This window comes from Homalodisca vitripennis, chromosome 3 (genome assembly GCF_021130785.1).
Source record: "Homalodisca vitripennis isolate AUS2020 chromosome 3, UT_GWSS_2.1, whole genome shotgun sequence".
NCBI lineage: Eukaryota > Metazoa > Arthropoda > Insecta > Hemiptera > Cicadellidae > Homalodisca > Homalodisca vitripennis.
The window spans coordinates 100,432,831-100,456,963 of NC_060209.1; positions in this window are offsets into that span (position 1 = coordinate 100,432,831).

Consider the following 24,133-nt stretch of genomic DNA (forward strand, 5'->3'; position numbering starts at 1 on the left):
AAATTACAAACTGTTAAATCAAGCTAACTAAGAAACTCTTCTAGGGCATGTGAACATACGATTAATATAATATGTATGAATAGACTTAAAACATTTGCTCCTTTCACTTATGATATTAAACCTTTAAAACGAATAAACATTTTTGTACTGCGTTGAGTCAGGGAAAAATATATACAAAATACGAAAATAATATACATTATGCACAACTAGTTGTATAGTGGTTTATAACATTCCTATTTTATGTTTCCTAGCACTGATATCCCAATTAACTGCCTTAAACTTACCATATGTATCAACCGCTTGCAGTTTGACACTATAACAGGTATCAGACAAATTGCAAAAGCAAAATTCTAATCGAATGTTTTACGTTTATTAAACCTCAAACTTACGGTTCATATTTCAAAATATAACGGGTTTAAAAGTGCGTTAAGCACCATATTATATTATTATTAAATATTAGTTTTAACACCTTCAATGTGGCTCAATTTTGAGTATTTTATAAAAACACTAAGCGCAATAGGGCGTCTGTCGCAGGTAACGTGTTAACTCATATTAACCCCTTTTAACAGTTAGAAAAAATTATTAGCCTAGCCAGAAAACACATATTTAGTACTTATTTTGTTAGTAGAATTTAGTAGGTTAATTACCACATTTTATTCTGTTAGAGGTTATAACAGAATATGTTTCTAAAAAATTTAAATGAGTTGTTTTGATCATTTGTTAATAGTATGTCCAAACTAAAGTTAATGGTGTATTAATGTAAAGTATAACACTTTTTAACGTATTTATATTTTGCACTGCAAGAATGTAAACCGTACACAGCATAAATGAGTATAAATGTTGTAATTGAATTCAAGCTCACCTATGACAATGACTATATTGTTCATTTATCAATTTGAAAGCCACACTTCAATTGAATGGTGTATAAATATAAACTATCCAACTACTTTATAAATTTGTTTTGTTTCATTACACTGCAAGAATTGAAATGCGTCCAGAGCAATCTACATGTTGCAAGTATCTAAATTCAAGCTCAGCTATGACAAAGTAATATGGGAGCACTCTAAATGCAGCAAATGTAAGTTTTTGTGAGCCCGAATGGGGCTGAGGGTATGATAATGCAGACACGATAACGACTTTATACCGCCATGATTCACGAATATTTACACTGATGAACAAATGCACTGATGGACGGTAAAAATCCAAAAATCCAACAATACATCATCACAGGACCCTCTAATCCGATGGAAACGCGCGCGCGCCCACACACACACTGCCGGATATCCCGCACTTTTCAATCTCAGCTTGTTGAGAATATAGCATCAATGGTGGAGATAAGAGCATTTCACATTTCTCCTACAGTGGTGCTAATTTTGTTAATCAAGGTGGATCAAGTTGTGAGTTCCCAAAGACTAACTACTACTAATCACTTACTAGATCTATAAAATACGTGCCTGTATTTCACTTTGATTGTGAATGTAAAATACATTTTTATTGCTTTATTCAACCTAGATAGAAAACACTCATCTTTCTACTTGTTAGAATATATTTCATTTGAAACACAAAAACCTGTCAAGTCCCAGGATTACATTTCACATTACACATTACATGAACTTATCATAGATCACTCACCTTATACATGAAAGTACTTGTCAAAGTTAGGTAAAGTATTATAATTTGTGAATATAAACATCAATGCAAATGCGTTTTTTACGTAAAAATTCTGTATTCCTATAAAGTTATTCATAACATATTGCAAGCAGTGCATGAAATAATTTTTTTAGATGCAACATATAACAAAGGAAAATCTACTTTTCCACTAAATCAAATAACACAACTGAATAAAATCTTGTCACACAATAACCTTTTTTGTAACTAATATCGTAAATGTGATGATCAGAATTTTTGTCTCTACCAGAGAACGTTGTTATACTCCTGACATGTTTGAGCGGAAAATAACAGTATCTGCTCTGCTTTGTTCTCTTCGACTCAAAGCTAGAACGATGATTACAAAGTTGTTTTATGTATATGATACAAAGCAGAGTGAGCCAGCATGTTCTTTATTTTAACGTTCTTATCAATATTGAAAGTTTTAAACATTTGAATATAATGTAAAAGATTCAATCAGCGTGACTTTATAGAGTGCAAATTATCTACGATCTGATTTTCAGGACATATACGTGCCAATAACTAAAGATCTGTTTTGTATAAACAATAAAAACAAATTTATTAAAAATGTATTCTATCAAGTAGTTATTGATCCTGTTTAAGTGAAATTTACTAATTTTGATATTATACTTCTATTTGAGATTTATTAATATAATATAACCTAAGAAGAAATATTAGTACAATATTACTATGATATAAATGTATCTATATCACCTAGAAGTTATATCAAATATAAAGAAAATAACCATTTGAGTTAAGACAGTTTAATGTTTATTTACTTACAATTTGAATTTTCAAGCTAATTATCAGTTGCAAAACCATGAAAAACTAAGGTTTTATTACTATTTTTTATCAGAGGCACACTAGAAACAGTTAGTATAGAGTAATATACATATCAATAAGGTGTTTTAAGATATTCTTTTATACCAAAACACGATTATGTAGTATTGATTAATCAGACAATTTACCCCAATAATGATCATGTATAAAGTATAATTCAAAAATATTGAGAATAACGTTATATAATATCAAAGGTTAGAAAATATTGTTAATGATATATAAATGTAAATTTGTTTGGATAAAAGTAAAAATGTAATTAGCAATTAAAATATTTTTATTCAAAATCTATGATGTTTAACTACCTACAAAAAAACCGTTTTAGATTAGAGGCAAGATGGAGATTTAAAGGGAATAATAGGAAAACACATTGATGGCAGGTGGTACATGTCTAGGGCTGTGGTTTCCTAGACGCGTAATAGATGCGCTGCGTATGCGTATCTAAGACGCAGCACACTTGTCTTATGGGGTTTCGTATAAGCGGTTTCCCAAGCAACGTATCAAGTGCGCGCGCATCAAATGCGTGCGCATCAATAGCTGCGTATTTGGCTTTCTGCTTTCAGAGCAGTCAATTCTGAGATACGCTGCGTAACAGACATGTCTTGTGCAATATAAAAATTAGAATTGGAGGGAAATATCGCCGAGAAGGTAAAATTATCAAACAATGACGAAGAAGAGTTGATTGAATTGGTCTCTTCTAACGAAATATTATGGAAGTTTAGTCGTCCTGACTATAAAAGTAATATAAAGAAGGACGTCATATGGTAGAAAATAGGAGTTTTGCTGAATAAATCAGGTAAGTTTCATATTATTCATATAATTATATTTTTTACATTGTAAATTAACATGTTTGCTACTGAAACTAAACATCCTTGAGGAGCACATAAGTTCGTCACTTCGTAGTTTTCTTGTGTTTTTGCCATTCTTGTACGTGTTTTTTGTAATACATACTGTTGAAATACTCCATGAACATGATACTCCTCACTTTAAAACCTTCAGATTTGGCAAAAAAATGGTGAAAGATTTCATTACATGTTTACCTAGTCTGAATGCTTCATCACAGACAATAACATAAAAAAGCTTGATATCTGATGCTGGCAAATTTTTAGGTGGAGGGTAATATTCCCCGTTTGACACCTTAGATCCCATTACTGACTTTTGGAAGACTCCTGCATCTCCTTCCTTTCCATAGGATCCAACACTAATGAGAAGAAATTTGCAGTTAGCATCAACCATAGAAAATAGAACGATTGAGAAAAATCCTTTAAAATTATGAAAAAGACTTCCAGACTTGTCAGGAGATGTTGCGCACTACCGTGTGTATTCTACGCAGTCTAGGAAACCACTGGACGGCGGCTGCGTTTCCGACCGAGGTACAAGACGCAGCGCATCTAAGCCGCAGCGCATCTATTATACGCGTCTAGGAAACCACAGCCTAACGTAGAACAAACACGCACATTCTAGCGCGACGCCTTGTAATGTAGAAATAAGTAGAAACAAAGTAGAACTCGAATAGCAAAGTTTAACTGTAAGGCTAATTATCAAATCTCTCTCATTACTTGAATAGCTGTAGATATATATGGACAAAAAGTTGGGCAAGGATGAACTTACAGAATTAAGAATGTTTAGAATAATCTTCACTTGAAACAACAAAAACTTAAGAACCAATTAAATGGTCATGAATTCTCGTACTACAAGACTGACAAATACGGGACCTGAGGTTATATAAAGGAGTGAAGAAGTGCAATTAACGAATTAATTTCTACTTGGCAAATCATAACTATCCACTTATGGAGTACTTATTGAGCCTTAAAATAAAATCTCAAATTATCTTCACTTTGTGAGAGTCCATGTGTTATGTAGAACCTAAAACTGGCTGAAATTGATTGTTAGTCACAAAAAATTACATTTTCACGTATTACGTTTTTTAATATTTGTACAGAAAAATACACGAAACCTGTCAGCGTAATCTTTATATTTGATCACTCCTGTAAGGCGTCCGTTCATATTACGAACAAAAAAAATAATAATTGGATGGTTTAGTAATATGTACATATTTCATACTAAGAGCAGGAAAATAATGACGATAAGAAGTAAACAGGAAGGAAACTTGCAACCAATTTAATACAAGTGCCAGAGTATTGTTTGTGTAATATATACAGAGGCTTTGTTTATTGATAATACATTCAATTTCGCTGTATGTTGATAAATTTACATGTAAACAAATTTTTCTTTTGTATTAAACAGTTTTATTTTTGTATGGAAACATGTAACTTATTATCAAAATCTGAGGATTTGATATGAGCTATATTGTTTATTATTAACCTTAAGTTACCTGTTTAGGAATTTATAGCAATCATTTGATGTCAAGCTACTTGACATTCCATATTTACAATTATTTAAAATGAATAACATGAATGATACCTACTAGATTCTATACTATAAGTCCATCATAATATTTACATCATAGATTAACATCAGTAATGTTCATATGTTTGGTTCATCGAAAATGTTCTATTTATATTTAGTTGACATTAGCTCTCATTTATGCACAATATTAACAACAAATATTATATAAATATAACAATTCAATTATGTACTGAAGGATAGACTTCATAAAGAAGTGCTAATATTTATAAAGTAGAAGTTTAACAAAATAACAAGGTTTTATAAATCGTCAATTACTTCGAAGTTGGTAGTAAATGAAGTTTTAGAAGTATACGATGATAAATAAAAAATACGAAAGGTCATAACTGACGCAAATGTTAAAAATACAATTTAAATGAGCCTCATTTTTAGACAGTTTCAAGATGGAGCTCTCGAAACCACTCTCAATTTGCGTAATGTGCCGAAGGATAACTTTTCCACCCTAACGGTTATAGCTTTGTGAATGATAAGTTATTATGATACTACTTCCGACTACAATCGTATACACTTTCGAAAAGTAGTTTAAAAAAGGATAAATATATAAACTGATATATAAAAACACTATAGTAATAAATATAATTTAATCTTCAATACTCAGAAATCCGACGAGAAATAATTAAAATAATAAAATAAGCATGAGCTTTACTCTTTAACATTAGAACTTAGTTCTCACAGGTAGCTCATTTATAGCTATCTTGTAACATTTAATTTAAAATTAGTATTTATAAAAGTAATGGAAAATTGTAGATTACAGTAACTACGTATAAATTTTGGCATATGAGTTATGAAAAAAGGTTTAAGTAGAAAGTTTTAGTTGTCCAGTTATTAAACAAAATTGTGTTGGGGAGAGCCTACCAATCCTTGTAATTTTCTGATAAATAGTAAATCGGAACTGATAAATTGGTCAATGAGAGGTGTGATATTTTTGTTAATCTTTTAACCCACCATGGTCCTACATATCTCATGCACGTTCTCTGTCTCTAAGAGAAAACAAGTTCCTAACGTAAGCACACTGGAGCAGCCGAGATTTCTTTAGGAAAAAGTGGTCATAGCTGGAATGGTTGATTTAAAATGAATGTTGAGCTTAGCTCCAGTTCACCTTCCGCAGCGTCCGAAATTCGATGTTATTACAGACTTTACTCATGAAATCTGGAGCTAAACTCTACACTCATTTTAAATCAACCCTTCTCACAATGGGTACTTCATATTTTATTATAAGGTCGCTTTATGAATATAGACTTAAACAATTTCAGACACCACGTTATATATCTAGTTATTTATAAAATGTTACTAGTATACAGCAGTCTTATGTAATACAAGTATTAAATGGATCATTACAATTGCTGGTACTAACATACTAAAAATAGTCCACTATTTATTAATAACAGAGATTGTATATTAAAGACTGTTTTCGGTTTCGATGTACTTGAACTGAACGTCCAATTCCGCATAACCGTAGCGTCCACACCGAACTATTATGACAACTACACAATGTGTTGGAATTTCCATTACGATGTACATGATTGAAATAAAATATATTACATTAAATCAAATAAAAGTGTATACAAATATAACAATACACAAAGTTCAAATCATTCAGACCCGTAAGACGTGTATAATGCAGATAAAACATATTTATTTACATTATCAACTATTATTGAAGATTCATAGTCATCTTTAGTCCGGATTTAGGCATGTCAGCTTTTTATATTAAAAGTTTGCAAACATAAAAATACGTACAACCGTAGTCTAATCATATCGGTAAGTATTATATAAGTCGTACATAAACTTTACATAAAATAAATACTCTTAAAGAACTGGTTATGTCTTAAGGAATAAGAATGCACTAGGTACCGTATGGCAAAAATTTGCTATAACCGAAATAGAAAAGAGGAATGTATGTTTATGTCTTAAAGATTTAAATTAGAATGTTAAACAGAGAAGCACAAACAAAAGTGAAATATTGAACAACGATTGAACTTTCAGCAAACATATATCAACAACATTCAGTTTATCAAAACTCAGTGTAGGACACGCCGCTTGGATAAATCAGAACAACTCTGGCCATTGCTGTGTAATCATTGAAAATGAGTAAAGCGTCCAACTTCCGTGTATTAATGAACAATAGTTAAGTGGTTATTAAAATATATCTGTTATCATATATTTATGACAATGAAACTTCGTGATTAAGAAATCAATAACGTGTAAATAGCTTAACTCTTAAGATCCCAATGAAACTTTTTATATATTTATAATGCAGACCATTGTGTAGTGAAGAAATAAAACTTAGCGGCTGATGTGGTTTGAGCTCTAGTTTGAACAAACATACTTACAAGCATACATGTACCTTTTACTGCTAATGTAAAAGTTTCAAAGTTTATACTCAAGTCCAAGTGTAAATGAACACCGCGAGGGAACAGTTGTCAAAGGGAAACTTGTATAAAGAAGGCAGCAAAGAACCCTCGAGCCGCGCCGACCCTCACAAACCACTATGAAACTTTTTATATATTTATAATGCAGACCATTGTGTAGTGAAGAAATAAAACTTAGCGGCTGATGTGGTATGAGCTCTAGTTTGAACAAACATACTTAAAAGCATACATGTACCTTTTACTGCTAGTGTAAAAGTTTCAAATTTTATATACTCAAGTCCAAGTGTAAATGAACACCGCGAGGGAACAGTTGTCAAAGGGAAACTTGTATAAAGAAGGCAGCAAAGAACCCTCGAGCCGCGCCGACCCTCACAAACCACTGGCTGTTCATGTAGTAAACTGAGAGCTATAGCTTACATTCTATGATAGTGTAACTTTACAAGTTCCTTTAACTTTACCTGTATATACAGTGAGTTAAATATTCTTTTAGTGAATTATAAGAGAGAGAGTTCTTCCCCAAGTAAGAAATGTACTGTTGTGTAGAGATAAAATTAACGTTTGACTTTTTAATAAGAGGTAAAAATGATATCATACTGTGCATATATAGATGAAAATGTTCTTTACTCTAAGTTAGATAATTTGTGAGGGATGTTATTTTCTTAGTAATTTTAACATTACAAGATATTTTTAATAAGAATCCTACTTGTACTACTTGTAAATGGTGTATGTATATATATATATATATATATATATATATATATATATATATATATATATATATATAATTTCAATAAACATTGAATCGCAAAAAAGTACTTGCTCCGCCGGGAGTCGAACCCGGAATCTCTCACTTGCCGGGTGAATGTGCTACCATTACACCACAGAGCGCTTACCTTTTCCGATTCAATTATTTTGTATTTGGCCGTATCTGTCACATAAGCGTTTAAATAAGCAAACTAACATATGATCGGAAGACCAAATACCTGTCAAACGACTTTTATTTACATTAAATTGTATAAATATTTACGGCCAAATACAAAATAATTGAATCGGAAAAGGTAAGCGCTCTGTGGTGTAATGGTAGCACATTCACCCGGCAAGTGAGAGATCCGGGTTCGACTCCCGGCGAGCAAGTACTTTTTGCGATTCAATGTTTATTGAAATTAAATAAGGCAATTGCCATTTATACAATTTAATGTAAATAAAAGTCGTTTGACAGGTATTTGGTCTTCCAATCATATATGTTAGCTTGCTTATTTAAACGCTTATGTGACAGATACGGCCAAATACAAAATAATTGAATCGGAAAAGGTAAGCGCTCTGTGGTGTAATGGTAGCACATTCACCTGGCAAGTGAGAGATCCGGGTTCGACTCCCGGCGGAGCAAGTACTTTTTGCGATTCAATGTTTATTGAAATTAAATAAGGAAATTGCCATTTTATACAATTATATATAAATATATATAAAATATATATATATATATTTATATATATATATATATATATATATTTATATATATATATAAAATAAATATGTGTATATATATATGTGTGTATATTTATAACAGATGTGTTTTTAATTCTGATTATCGGGCTGGATTTTATATGGATAGGCCACTGTACCTCATTACTATATAGAGGAGATACACCAAGGCAGAGCCCAGCTGTGTCCGTTGCGTTTCAAGTTGTAGAGGAAAAGGTGGAACTAATCATCCAACAGCTACAGGGTAAACAAACTAAACTAGCTCAGCTCTTTAACAGTGTGGCTGCTTAAAATGAACTCAAAGCACTTAATACGACCATTCTATATATTATTAAAAGAAAACTTTTGAATTTGAATATTTTTCCTCTTAAAATTATTAAAAAAAAACACACATTTTTAAGTGTAAGACCCCTTGTATCAATAAATAATGGCATCCTCTATTCTATTAGTTTCTGAGTAGAATCCACTTAAATCTCGTACGAATACTAATAATTATCCTATAGAATAGTAACAAGCTACCAACTGAACAGTTTGGTTTCGGGAAGGCGAAATCAACAGTTGAAGCTGTAGTAAAACTGATCGAGACGGTTGTAGACGGACTATGTAATCAAAGACTCACCATAAGTGTGTCTCTTGATCACAAAACAATAGTTAAAGATCTGCAAAGGTTGAATTTACAGTGCCTTGATTTTTGTGTACAAATATAGAGCTAAAGGCAGGTACAAACTGCAGTACTGGGGGACATAGAACAGTTGTTTACGAACACCTGCCATTTCAAGCTGGACTTATTTCGTCAACAGCTTGCAAAAATCCACAAGCAATGCATCATCGCTCAAAGCCGTAAAACAACAAACATACGGTTGAAATGTATTTTAGCATCCAAGCAGTCTCTGAGTTGGAAACAGCATGACGAAAGTGGGGGAGTCAAATGGATTATGAATTATAATAATATTTGAATTGGTGTTTTAAATTTGAATTTGAAACTAAAATATATTAAATGGACCTCAAATTTTATAAATTTGAGTGACACACTTTATAGCCAATAATCGTGCAAAATTTTCATATATCAATAATCACACACGTTTGGTTGAATATATAGTTCCTATTTTTATTTTAATACAGTTTTCCAGCCTTAGCCAAATACATAAATATAATTTTGATTTTTCCTTACAGATTGAAAATAACATGAAATTCCAGAAAATGACTGCAGGATGATTGTGATGTAACGCGCAAACCGCTTGCCGTTACGAATTCTGGCAGTCAGTAGTGGATGTGCAAAAGAGTTGGCGCAATATTAACGGATCTCATGCTGTCTTGGATGCAAAACAATTAACAATTAATGACTACTGAATCAGTGAAAGACAGTCGAATACCAGTCGTTTATTAACTGATCAGAAGAAACTATTCAAATCGTTTAAGAAATGTTCACAAGAAGTCCCGGCACGTCGATTCGTCAAGCAGCTCGTGAGAGTAGTCTCGGCATATTGTCATTAAAGTCCCGAAGTCTCTCAGTTTTTTAAATTACAAAGCAGTTTTTATGTTGTGGATTTTTTTAATCACCGCCAATCATATTATTGGCTAGAGTTTAATCCACATTTACGACTGAGAAAATTAAAAATCGTGTTAAGGTGGTATGACATCAAATAAAATTATAAGATATTTTTCTTGAGAGAAACAATAACTGAAGAGCGGTGACTCAACATGATGGAAAAAAGAGTATAGTCTACGTTATCCGCGTTTTAAAACATTGAGAACATGATATTTATGTGAGATGGGCTCCACGACGCTTCAAATTAAATTTTCGAGAGTGGCTTGACACCCGCTTCGTAGGTACGTTGGTTAGGTCGTCGAGGACCATATGAATTGCCTTCTTGTAGATTTTGTTCACTTAGGTTTGGGCAAAGGATGAAGTATATCATACAAAACCTATGAATCGTGATGAACTGGAAGAAAGGATCCAGCAAGATCCTATAAATTTAACTTCATCAAACCCTGCCAAAGTCCATAGCAGATTTTCCAAGACGTTTTCAAAAACTATTAGAAACTATGGGCACATAGATAAAAATTTGAAGGGGCTCCACACTTATTTTTATTAAATACCTTGGTTTACGGAAACATTTATAAAGTTCTAACCATTCTTTAATACTTAGTTTTGCTAATAAATAAAAAAATAAAACTTTTAACAAAACACAAAAGGGAGTTTCTTTCAGCCGCCCTATACAAAGATTGATATGATTCCTAGACTAAACGAAGTAAATGAGTTGATATAGCGAACAGATATTGGAAAGCAAGGGAATATTGTGTATTGTATGAAGTTTGGATATTCATATATTTCCTAGAAAGAACGTCCACTGTACAAAGAAAACCAGAGAGCCAAGTGACCCTAGAAACAGATAATTATGTGCCCTTTTATGGAATTAAACTAATGGTAACTTTTACACATACAACTGTTGGATGTTCTGTCAGGCAAAACCTACTATGCACGTTGGCTTTCAAAATTGTCATGATCAATGAAATAATAAGTACCTTAAATATGCCTACTTTCTTTTCAAACTATCATAGGGCTCTACCATATTACATCATAAGTGGTTTTAATAAGAAATCTTCTGATTCGAAATTTAGTATTTCTGCAAAACTACAAAAATATTGTACAATTGTTACTGATATTTTACAGCTATTAATTCAATTATCATGGTATGCTTCAAAAATAAACAATCGTTGTCTTATTCATGCTTAAAATACATTATTGAATCTCCGAGTTTGGGCCCCCCAAACAATTCTGTTTGACGCTTACAGTATGAAGCTGTAAAATTGTCTACAAGTGAAAAAATCATATAGAAATGTGTAGTATACCATTTAAAAAAGAATATATTTAGTATAAATAAATTTATACGTCAAAACTAATAAAATTTCAGATTTTATATAATTTATTGTTAAAAAACGATTACTTAAAGTTAGTTTAAAAAGAAACTAAATTTAATTTTGTATAAAACTGAAATAAAAATATTTGAAAGTTTTATTTATATGTAGGATTAACTAAGATTAATGTATAATATCAAATTATAATTAATTTTACTTATTTATCTTGTGTAATTAAACCTTTGTTAATAATAATAATAATAATATTCCTTTATTGCATAAAAACAATTTACAAACAATTGCATTGCAAGCGTCAGTAATGGTACAAAAAAATACATCAGTTATTTGATGATTTGTCAACTAAAATTATTATTTAATGAAAGGCAATAATCAGAACCAGGGATTTTTCTCGTTGCTCTTAATTTTCAAAATTTTCATCCCAGCGGCCCATCATGAACTCATCAACAGAATAAAATGCCTTTGATACCAGGAGGTGTTTTAGACGAGCTTTGAATTTTTTTGAATCATCGAGTTGTTTGATAACTTCAGGGAGCCTATTGATTATTCTGACACCAACTTGTGACGGCAAGTGTTCAAAAGCAATTGTTCTGTGTTGGTCGATTCTAAAGTTGTCCCTGCCTCTAGTCTCGTACTGATGGACATCCTTAACCCTGCAGCAACTCACATTTGAGTCTACAGTACAGGGGCGACATCGAGAATATAGAGGCAGGGTAAAGTCAGCAATCAAGCTCCCTAAAGGAATCTTTACACTACTCTCTGGGGTTCAATTTTGAAAGAATTCTGACAGCTTTCTTTTGAGTTCTAAATACTCTTTCGAATTTGTACTTAGAACAGCTGCCCCACAGTCTCAAGCCGTAAGTCAAATGTGGATGTATCAGGCCAAAATATGCCGTTTTCAATACATCCAAAGAACAAAATTTTGCAAGATTGCGCAGCAGGACAAAAATGCCCGAGGCAACCTTGGAGCAAACCTTTTCAATGTGATCGTCCCATGTCAGTCCTCGGTCAAGGTGCATTCCAAGGAACTTAATGGATTCAGCTTCATCAAGAAGAACATCGTCCACCATCACTGCAGGCCGTAGTTCTTGGTCTTGTTGCTGCCGGAGGCAAAAATTCATGACGTTTGATTTCGAGCTGTTTGTTTTCAGATTGAGTTTTGAGAAATGCTCGATACATGAATTCAACTCAATAAATGCCTTCACTTCGAGATCGTGTGTTTTGATTTTGATCTGATGCAGAGAGTCGTGTCGTCAGCGTATTGAATCACCTTTCCATTCTGGATTGATGACGTCAACCTATTGACGTAAATTATGAAAAGGACTGGCCCTAATATTGATCCCTGAGGGACACCATAGGGCATTTTCACTTTGCTTGACATGGCATTCGCGATCTGTACGCACTGCTCTCTATCCTGAAGATAAGACGAGAGCCAGTCGTGCGGCAGACCCCGAATACCACTTGTCCACAACTGGTGCATCAGTTTTGCATGATGCACACAGTCAAAAGCTTTGGAAAGGTCGAGGAATATGCTTAGCACATGTTATCTCCTTTCCAGGCCATCGACAACATTGTGAATGAGATCCGTTACAGCATCTATTGTCGATTTGTTTTTCCTGAACCCGAATTGTTCGGGACAAAGAATTTCGTAACGGTTCAAAAATTTTTCGAATTGTTTGAGAAATGCTTTTTCAAAAATTTTTGCTGAAAACAGGGAGGATGGAAATCGGACGATAATTGCTTGAGATGCAAGGATCGTCTTTCTTGAAAATTGGAATGACTTTGGCTGTTTTCAATGCAGAGGGGAAAACGCCTTGTGCAAAAGAGAGATTAATAAATTTTGTGATTGGTGTCAAAAAGTGCTTGAAGCTGCTTTTGATTAACCATACAGACATTCCGTTGATGTCGCAAGACTTTTTTTGGTCTCAGATCTTGCACGATACGGGCCACCTCAGCCTCACCTACAGGAAAAAGAACCATAGATGAGACCGGGTCCCGTCAATGCTCTTCGCGAGAGCTGTCCAAGATAAAACGAGTTATCTGGTTCAGCTACGGTGGAGAAAAATGTGTTAAATTCACTTGCCACTTTAAAGGGATCGTCAATTGTGTCATTTATTGTTTTTAGTGTCGGAACCGAGAATTTGGAAAATTGTGGTTGATTTTTGCTGCTATTAATGATGTTCCACGCGCTTTTTGAAAAGTTTTTCTGATTGTTGTAATTGGTCTTCGACGTCTCGTGCCTTGGCTTTTTTTATTTCTTTTCGATAATTTTTGTTTTTAATTGCGAAAAAGTTTTTGAACTCTTCATTTTCAGTCTTGACATATATCGAATGGTAAAAACATGAGCCTTTCTCTTAGTTTCAAGAATATCCTGGGTAATCCAGGTATTCTTGCCCTCTTTGATACGCTCTTTGAAATTTTTGAACGGGCAAGTGATGTTTAAAGTGAAAATTACTTTGCCAAGAAACGCGTTGAAGGCGTCCTCTACTCGGTCAAAAGAATCCAAGAAAGACCATGATTCTTTTCTCGAGATATTTTTTGAAAAGATTTTACATTTGCAGCTTTTTAAATCTCGTTTTGTTTTTTCATGGCGGGAGGTTCAGATTTTTGTTTGGATTTTGTGAAAATGGCTTTCCTGCGCGAAGTGGTCAGAGATGGCCGCGTCCATTACAGAGAACGAAACATCAGGAACATTTGTGATGACGTTGTCGATGGCTGTGCTCGATGTGGCGGTCACTCTTGTTGGTGAGTTCACGGACCAGTTTAAACCGAAAGAAGCAAGAATATCGCGAAAACCGCTGGGTCAGGGGGTTGGTGCGATCCATCGCGTCCGATATTGAAGTCACCAACGATAATGAACTTCAATGATTTTGAAACTGAACAAATTTAGGAGGATTTCAAGGTTTTCAAAAAAGGTTGTGCTGCACCTATTTGGGGATCTGTATAAGCCAATTACTACAATTTTTCCAACGGAATTTTGATCAATTTTTATTCCAGCCACTTCAAAGTTAAGATCACAGCTATAATCCACCCTGAAGGGCTGGAAATTCAATTGAAATTCAATTCAATTGTTGGTACAGAAGTTGTCTACATGGAGTATTGCTTAAGGAGAAGCACATAAATGAGTTTATGTCAGGATAATGTTGTCTCGAGTGGTGTTTGCCACAGGCAAATGAGAATAGAATTACAATTCTTAACCGAGAAAAACTTTATGTTAAATGTCCATCAATCTCATTTGAACTAATTTAAGCTAATTATGGTAACGCAGTTGAGTTTGGCTTTAAAAAATATATTTTATGTTACAAATATGTCATTACCTAATGTTCTTGTAAGTGCTGTATACATTTTATATTCTTCTTCTACCACTTTAATTGGTAACTTTACTGATTTTATTTCACTTGGATGGATCTACAATTCCTACATTTTCCGTATTTGGGGAAGTAATCTTAAAAATTGTGCCACCTTAAATGCACATACTGACACATACTGTACATTGAAATATTGTTGCACAGGTTCCAATTTCATATATACTTCAATGAAATAGCATGATATTTTTCTAATAATTCCTGTTTTGTAATTGAATATTTAAAAAATGGATTTTGTTTATTTAAGTCCTAGGAAGACTTTAAGAGTTAGAATACTGTTATGAAAAATTAATTCTGGAAATATTTGAATGATTGGATATTGAATTTATTCTATGTTTAAATACATGCAATCAAACCATTTTTAAGAGTGAAGTATTAATATTCTATGCTTTGTTTAATATTTTTTTATATTTATCAGCTAATCAAATTAAATTATAAAAGTGCAATTTAAATTTAGTCATAAAATTGTATTATTTTGTAAGAAATAAAGTGTTGAATATTTTTTTGTTTTTTTATTATTTAAATAATATATAAACGTCATATTACTAATAATTAAAGAAATTTCCCAGCATTACTTGATAAATTTTTACTAAAATCATAGTTCTTTGTAAAAATATCTAAAACCCACCAAGCAATAAACCGCGTAGTCGGTTGTCACACTCATCTAACTAGCAAAGAGAAACAGAGAGTTACTATGACACCTGATTATACATTGAAAACGTTATGTAGCCTATCACGTTTTAACTTGTGAAATCTCACTTTCACTATAAATGGCGTTTATATTGGAATTATTTTTTTTAGATAAATTCAAGTTTTTGTAGGATTTTATATCTGACTCCAGTGTTTTATACAAACAGCAGTGGTATAGTTATAGTTTGGACCGAAATCAATAACTTAATTTACTACTTTCACTCTAATCTTTGTCCCCTCTGTCTACATTTCTTTTAATTGTGCCGTCACTTTCCTAAAAAGCTCCAAAATAGTAATGTTAACATTGTAATAAATTACAATACAACATCACTCGGGCAATAGTATTCCAACTTATTCACAATAAATATGTTATATCATTATAATAATGAGCTTGTTTCTAAATCGTCATAATTCCAAATAAATATTTTCAAGAAATTAAAATTGTGATTTTAAACAAAAAGGGGTTAAATTTTGCTTTGATGCATATATAGAGATTGTGAAAATACCAAAATTAGTAACGGTCACAATATTGAATCTAATTGGATATATGCTACATTAGAAAAGTAAAAGGTTAAATACATAGTGGTAGATCGGCAATATATATTTCGACGCATTTGCAAAATAAACAAATTGATTTGATAAACCGTAATTTTAAAACGTCTGTTTCATATTGACTGAAGATTGTTTGGAAAATATTCTCTTGCAATAAATGTAACTCAGACTTTATAGATCTGTTGTTAGTACAAATCCAGTTTCTTATAAAAGTGGACCAATGCTGGTCAGAGAGCTCTTCATTAGGATATTCTCCATCCAAGAGTAAGACACTCATATGTCTCCTAATTTATTGTTTATATCCAAATGCGTTGTATTTTCTGGTAGTATTTTATTGAAATCACCTCTTGAACTTGGAGTAAACCATAACACAGCTATATAAAAGTTCAATACGTTCCCTTCTATATATGTGCGTTATATATATATATATATATATATATATCCTGAATTTTGTTATAGCTCTATTAAGTCCTATCGGATCCTATAACAAAGTTAAGTTTTAAAATAGAAAAGAAAGCTCAATAAAAACTTTGAAGAAAATCTGAAATAAACACGACTGCTGGAGAGTTCATAAAGAGTCTATGTTTTCAGATTGTTCGCTGCATTCTAAACTTTAGACTGCACCACATTTATCGAATGCTCAATACCTTATATATTATAAATTGTTTGATTAAAACATATTTATTTAAGGGATGTAATAACAGTAGGGTTGAATTTCGACATATAAGAGGTCAATTTTACCATACCCAAACCATCGAATTTTTTTAACGTATCAAATAAAAAATCTAAATATAGGAAACGTAATTTAGATGTTTCTAAATTGAAGGAGCCAATTATTCAAAGTTAAAAATATTAACATTACTGGGGAACAGCAAAACAGACAAACTCTCAAAGTCGGTGTCGGACTGGTGTGTTTTTTCCACATCAAGACACCACAAAGGCAGTCCAATATTCTCAATAGGAGCCATTCAAGTATTTTGGCAATGTTACTTTTGGATGTAATCTCTCTTTTAGAGTATCGACTTGCTTGCACATATTTCAAACAAAGTTCTACTTATTAAAGTTTGATATTTGTCCGATTTTTCTTAATAAAGCTATAATTAAAACATTCTTAGCTTAAAGTTTAATTTTCGTAAAATAAAATATAATACGTAAATATTTAAACAAGAAAGTATTACAATTTTACAAAAATATGTTAATAATTGTAAAATCAAATGATGTTGAGATAAAACTGTTCCATTATAAAATATTAAAATTATAGAAAATTTCATCTAACCTTATTCAGCATAAAGTTTATAAGGAGGCCGGCCGGATACGAACATAAAGCTTGAAAAATTTAAACCAATTATAATTTTAAGGTAATACCTTTCCAGATTTGCCTCCAAATCACTTTCTATCTTTAACTATTATTAGCATAACTAATGATTTATGGGATCTTAGCACTGAAAAATTAATGAGATTTTATAATTTATGACTCAACATAGATTTGACACTATTGAAGCACTGGACTGTTCACAGTACATGTATGTGAATAGATCGTGACAAGGTTATTTCATAGGTTATTATAGTTCATGAAATTATCTAGACAACAAATCCTTTTGTTCTTAACCTTTTATATATATATATATATATATATATATATATATATATATATATATATATCGATATTTTATAATATATCAGAATTTGTTACATAAGTAAATATAATAATTGGTTTCTAGTGAGATTCAGAAGTTAAGACTAATTAGTGATTGCATACTGATTTGCTCAGAAATCCAGTTACTGGTGCTAATAGTATTAATATTTATAGGTGATTTTTGTACAAAACAGAATGAAAAATGTAATAACAATACTTTCATTATTTAAAAATTACTTTAATGAAATATAATTATAAATTTAATAGTAGTAGCAAAGTAGGTAAATAAAATTGTTTCTAGAAAATATATAACATTATACTAATAAGGACATTATACATATAATACACAAAAGTCAAACAAAGATCCGAGTAAACTTTTTAAATCACAAGTCATATAACAACACCGAATGTACAACCGTCAATCCGTAGTGTTATAGAACTAGAGTTTTAGATACTAAAGGCTATTTAGTAGTTTTCCACAAGAAAATAAAGAAATATGAGTATGTTACCATGAAGTTATTTTACATTCTGATACGCAACTCCCTTGGATATCTCCTTTATTCGAAAATTTACTACCAACTAATATTAATAAATAATTAATACTTTTATTAATATTATTAAATACCCACATTACAATGATATTCTTCTACCGGTCAAACTTGTGAATAACTTATACGCACATGTGCATTGTTGTCATAGGGTTACTTCACATTCATTCTGCTGAATTGGTGATATAATTTGCGAATCTCTAAAATATTAGTCCGTAATAGTGGCTAAAAAGAATAACTTTTATTCCAAGTCTACATTGTTACTTTCCTTTTATTGTACATTGCTAATATTTATCTTAATTTAGTTTGAGAAATACCTTAAGAAACGTATCTATTTAATGTTTATTGAGACTTCTTGGAAGTAAACTAATCACTCTAGACAGGTTCAGTGGAAGTTCAGAGGACGTGACAGAAGGTAAGACAGTGTGAGAAGTCTGACGTAGGGGCTAACACGTGGTTTTGTTAATTAACTAAGTTAGCCTAACCTCACCTCTGAGACTTCTACTTCTGAAAACGAGTCCGCAACTTAAGTCCGATACTTTTAAGTTACATGACCTCAGTATAACATGTTATGTTTTATATATAGTTCAACGTAAAGTTAAATCGGTTGTTCGCTGATAACTATTTGTAATTCTTACAACGTGATTTCCTTCGCCTGATTCATTATCATAACCATTTTTGCAGCTAGCATAAATAATTTCATCCAAATGATTACCTTAATTTACAAACGTTGGATTTCTTACTGTTAGTCTTCAGAGGTAAGTAATGGTGGTAGGGGTAGCAATGGTATAATTGGAAGTTTATAGAGCACTGTTTTAGAACCCTTAAGAGTAAACATATGTTTTTAATAATAAAGAAATTAATGGAATTTATATACACCATTTCTTGGTATTTTATTGAACCGTTCAACAATTTAAACAACAAGTACTATTTAGACTATTGTGTAAGAAATTTAATTCGAACGTCAGAGCTTTGGAAAATCAAAGGTTAGACAAAACTTGGAGTGGATCTTATTTTATGTTTAGAAAATTTATGATAACGTTCGGTTCATCTGAGTTACATTTATAATGCGAAATTTTAAATATGCTTTAATGCATACGTATTACTGAGAAGCTTGCTACAGTCAAAAAGCGTCCACTTTCGGTACTTGTATTCTGCTTCCGGTATAAGAGGTAGAGTGAAAAATTAAAACTTACAGAGCATTGCTTAATAATTCAATTTTCAATAGTTAGTTAAGGCGTGTTAGTAACTCGGTCCCTCAGAAAATATTTTTTCAGCTAATTACTATAAATATACCATCCAAAAATATCAAAGCATGACAATATCGAGATACTTACGTGCACAAATTGAATGCATGTATAGATAACTTTCGTGCGTATTTTTCATACAATCTGGCAGTAACAGCAGTGTATTATCATTTAAATATGTATACAAAATTATTCTTAATATGAATAAGACGCTGTACGACGCTTTTTGTTCCTGTTGTTAGGAACCATGTCCAAAAGTAAATCACTAATGAATTTTATTATGTTGTAGTGTTATGTGATCTCATTCCATATATTACAATTACTTTTTGTGTAGATAAATAAAAGTATAATTGTTAATCCCATCCCATGTTTTGTAAACGTTATGAGAATGTTCCATAACAGAAAGCTAGCAGCCAAAGCGTCAATGTCAACGGTACACTTAACCAGTAACATTAAACCACTCCATTACATTTGTCAACCCTATAATATTTATTACATTATTTTGCAGTCAAAGAATTTGGGAAACTGAGCTTAAGTAATAAGGCATAGAGATTTAGGAGGCGGAGACATATCTAGGCTCAAAGACTTCTAGAACAGAGATTTATATCTGTAATGTAACTGTGAGAAAAGTTTATACACCAAGATTAAAAGCGGTTTGCGTAAACTAGAGATGAATTACAGTAATCAGAGATGCAGGGAATATAATGGTTGATGAATAATGACGATGCAAACTAAGAAAAATATAACTTAACAAAGAATACGATTGTTTACTTGAGAATTGTTTTATTTATTAGGATAAACACAGGAATTCCAATCAACTCATAATTTTGTTACAATAGGAGGATAAAATAGTGCCGCTGTTGTGATGCTAATGTCCAGTGAGTCAGTCAATACTGTTTGTATTGTTTCAATGAAACCTAATTTTACCTATGTTTCGGGTTCAAATCATCGTCAATTTTTCAAAATTTGTAACCCATCATTATAAACTAAGATATATTATTTAAAATACATATATTAGTGTATATGCTGAGGAATCTGTGATTTTGGTCACTCTAAATATGCATTGAATTACAGAACCAAAGTTGAAGTGTAAATTAAAACCCCGCGGGAACACCTGTCAAAGGGAGATTTGTATAAAGGAAGCGGCGAAGAACCCTTGAGCCGCACAAACTCTCATAAACCGCTCGCTGTTCATGTAGTAAAGTGAACCCTCGCTCCGGTAGTTTAACTGTTCCAGATAACTTGCCTCGGGCTGTGTGCTGTGCATTAGCTGAATTTATACAGTGTCAAAGTCAAACATAAATTTCTCTCTTACTTTAGATCGATAAATTAGGAATAACGTGAAGATAATTCTCTCGCAACATTTCAATTTATAACATCATGCTTTTATTATGCCAGCAAAATGAACACTTTATTTCACAGTTACTATATAATTATTATTATGAATGTCAACATAACTTGATCTAACTCATGTTTTAGTATCTGTATAATAAATACTCTACTACTTCTTCTTTTAATAATCGGAAATGCTTTTCTTAAATTGTGTTGATGATGATGATTAATTTAAAAGAATATTATTATATATGACATTTGCCATTGTTATATTTTGCAGAAATTAAACACTGCGTTTAGTGGATTCGAATCTATGCTCTATTTTAGTTACCAAAGTTTGTGATGCATAAGGTTGAGTATAGACAAAAAAAAATTCAATTGAAAGGTTCGCTGATGAATATTAAATATTAAAATAAATTATTAAACGGAAGGAATGATCATATTAAAAAAATATAACATGCATTTCTATATGAAAAATTTAAAAAATACATGATTTAGCCCAATAATCCTAAGTAAACTGTTCCACTTGGTAACAAACAAACACATTTAGATTAGGGTTAATGTGTGACAGACTAGATGGTGCTGGTAATGAGCTAACTTACTCATAGTCGTTACTACAGAAGAGGAGTTGGTAACTAGATTCGACCGAAGTTAGAATTGTGATTGGTTAATTATTGACTAAAAGTTTTCGTTATTAAACATGATAACACATCTTTAACCCCTAATAACTAACAACAATTTGATGATTTATTCTTTTAAAACGTTCTGTTAATATATGTTTCTGTTAAATTTTAAAGATTCAAACGTTAGAATATTATTAGAAGAAACTCTCTCTCTCTCTCTCCCTCTCCCTCTCCCTCTCCCTCTCCCTCCCTCTCTCTCTCTCTCTCTCTCTCTCTCTCTCTCTCTCTCTCTCTCTCTCTCTCTCTCCTCTCTCCAAACATATCTGTCATAAGATTAAATGTAGTGAATAAATAATTGATTCCATTAAATATGAGGTGTGTTATGTTTAGTAATTTCAACTGATGAACAATACTCGAGTCCCTGATGGCAAGTCTATAATATAATCATAATGTGGTTTTGATGTAATGGTCACTGGTGTATTCGAATTTATGATGATTGTTTTATGATGCACTTATGTTTATTGTGTAACACATTAGTTGCAATTGTGAAATTCTCGACTTCATAACTGATCTACGTATGAAAACTATTCAATGTGTTTAAATTAAAGTTTCCTGGAATCTCCTATATAGTGATAGTTGGTAAAATTATTATATGATTAATTTCGTTATTTGCTTCGTTTAATATTTTAAGCAGCTCATTTAATACTACTTACTAAATAAATAACCATAAAGCTTTAACAGGAACCCTAACTTAAGCTTAATTTTATTCATTGTTTAAAACTTACTACATAAATGCTTATTCATAAGTGCCCAGTTAATGAAAACTTTTAATGATATTCTAGAAAATGGTTACCCAACAATACTTTAAAGAGAGGAAAAAGAACAGTGTATTATATACCATAACCAACACTTTATACATGTTGTACAGACTCAACCTCATTTTTAGTGAATTATTGTTTTATTTTTAGTGATGTATTACTGTTTAGATATCTTCCCAACTCTACAAAATTACAAAATAATACTTAGTGTATTAAAATGATTAGTTGTTATATACAGTCCTTTATATATCCACTAGAAGTTACCAATTGGTTTGCACGCAAGTCGCTTCTGAAAACAGGGATACCATGAGCATAATATTTTTAAAAAGCATTCAAAAACAATCCTTAAACAAGTGGTAATCACTGAAAGATATTCCAATCTCTATTTTGACTCCAGGGCCTTTGACTGTGTTCATCAAGAAATACTGTTGCACCAGTTATGGTCAAGCGGTGTTCGTGGTTTGCCTCACAAATGGCTCTCGTCATACCTAAATGATAGAGAGCAGTGTGTGCAGATCGCGAATACCCTCTCAAGTAAAGTTAAAATGCCCTATGGAGTCCCACAGGGATTGATTCTAGGGCCGGTCCTATTCCTCGTCTACGTCAACAGATTGAGTTCATCAATCCATAATAGAAAGATGATTCAGTATGCTGATGATACGACTCTCTGCATTAGATCAAAAACCAAACCAGATCTTGAAATCAAAGCCTTTGAAGCACTCAACTCATGCATTGATCATATTTGCAATATAAATTTGAAAACAAATTGTTCAAAAACAAGCGTGATCAATTTCTGTTTTCGGCAACATGAAAACGAAATCCGACCAATTGTGATGGTGGATGAAACCATAATAGAAGAATAAGAATCCACCAAGTTTCTTGGGACGCACCTTGATCAAGGGCTGACATAGGACGATCACATTGAGAGTGTCTGTTCAAAGGTTGCTTCTGGCATTTATGTCTTACGCAATTTGGCAAATTCTGTTCATTGGACATTCTGAAGACAGCTTACTTTGGCCTAATACATCCACATTTAGCTTATGGTCTAAGATTGTGGGGTGGTTGTTGTAGATACAAACTTAATACAGTGTTCAGAATGCAAAAGAAATCTGTCAGAATCATTTAGAAATTAAATCAAAGAGAGTCGTGTAAATTAGCCTTCGGGGAGCTTGGATTAATGACTTTGCCTAGCCTCTACATTCTCGACGTCGCGTCGTGCTATACTGCCGATTCAAATGCGTCTCACTTCGGGGTAGCGACATACACCAATACGGAACTAGAGGCCGGGACAACTTTCGTATGGCACAGCTCAGAACTACTGTTTTTTGAACGCTTGCCATCTCAGGTTGGTGTAAGGCTAATCAATAGGCCTCCCTGAAGAGATCAAACGCGTCAATAACCACAAACAATTTAAATCTCGATTAAAACACTTCTTAGCGTCTAAAGCATTTTACTCGGTTGACGAGTTTGCGATGGGTCCCTGGGTCACTAAAAAAAAATGTCCACCTCCCCTTCTGATATCCAAGAAAATTTGGCCACTATCGAGGAAAAGGCGACAGTGGTGGCACGTACCCCAAAAGTAATTTTTATTTGAAATTAACTTATCTATTATTTTTACTCAGAATTAAAATTGTGCTAGTTATTAGATTACGACTTTTA